Genomic DNA, 1,350 nt, shown 5'->3' on the forward strand with positions numbered 1-1,350 from the left:
TTCCCTCAAAATATACACATACTTGAAAACAAGAAGTCATGGCACCCTGCAAGCCATGTGATAGCCAGTATCTTCCTGACCTTCTCAATGTCTCTTCCTTTCTCTCCCTGCTACATTTCTTTATTACTATTCTCATGTCTGTGTTCTCAAACTAAATTACCTACCCATTTTTCTCCTATTAGAGGAAGGAACAGTTTGTATCCAGCTATCTACCATATTCCTTGAGATTCCCTTTCATGTTGCAGGAATGATTCAGCTGATAACAGAACAAGTGCTGAGAGACTACAGCATAAAAAAGCTATTTTGGTTTATCTTGACATGATACACTGCAAATCTTGGTAGGGGCTCAAGTGCTGGGAGCTGAGCTCTCTGCAGCAGACAGACAAGACAGCTGAAGGCAGGAACCACTGCAGCCATGCAGAGAATGAAGTCCTTGTTCTTCAGACAGACTTCATGGCCATCTTTCATGGATTTCTACAGGACTGCAATAGTTCCATAGGGGTTTTTTGCCATGACTTTGCTAGTAAAGTTAGTAATAAGTTAACATTCATGCTAGAGGAAATCACTCAAAACCTCACTGCGTGTTTCTATGAGAAACATTCAGCCTCAGTCCTATGAATTAAGGACAAAATAAATATTTTGGTTAATAATGCAACCAAATAATGCTCCTTTATGCAACATGAGTCTTATCAGATATGTTTACCTGGAAGTATATAAAATGTTTACACTGTGATCAGCAAGGTATAGCCAAGAAACCACAACCATGGGGGGGGGGGAAGTGATATTTTATGGGTTGTACAAGTCCTCTGATTAATTCTATGGATGTTAAAAGGGTAAGCACACTTCTTTTCTAGCTGTGAAATTGCTACAACTGCAAATAGGCAACACGTAGAGGGCAGTGATAAGATGGCGTCTCCAGAATAAGTTCATTACAGTCATCAAAAATACCTGTGAACAGGTTGCATTCATTGGCTAAATACGTCTATGGCAATGACCATTCATTTGGGCTCTGTGTTCACTCTACAAGCAGTGAGGTGATGTTAATACACATTAGGAAAGAAGAGTAACCTGGGTCACAGGAACGTGGAGCAGCCGTTCCCTGCGCACCCTGATCTGGGATCCTCACGAGGGAACAAACTGCACTTCTTCCACCCAAAACACGTTCTTCTCCTTCCCTGCGGTGTTCATCTGTCGAAATTTGAAACGGCTGAAGTCAGAATATTTTGCCTGGCGCAGATTTTCCTGGCCCAGGTGGCAGCTCCGTGGGCCCAGCCCCGCGGCACGAGAGGTGCCCGAGCAAGGCCCAGCCCTGCCCGGCCCCGCCAGGGAAACCCACCTCCGTCTTCAACA

The sequence above is a fragment of the Chaetura pelagica genome, unplaced genomic scaffold, assembly GCF_000747805.2.
Source record: "Chaetura pelagica isolate M959 unplaced genomic scaffold, ChaPel_1.0 scaffold246, whole genome shotgun sequence".
NCBI lineage: Eukaryota > Metazoa > Chordata > Aves > Apodiformes > Apodidae > Chaetura > Chaetura pelagica.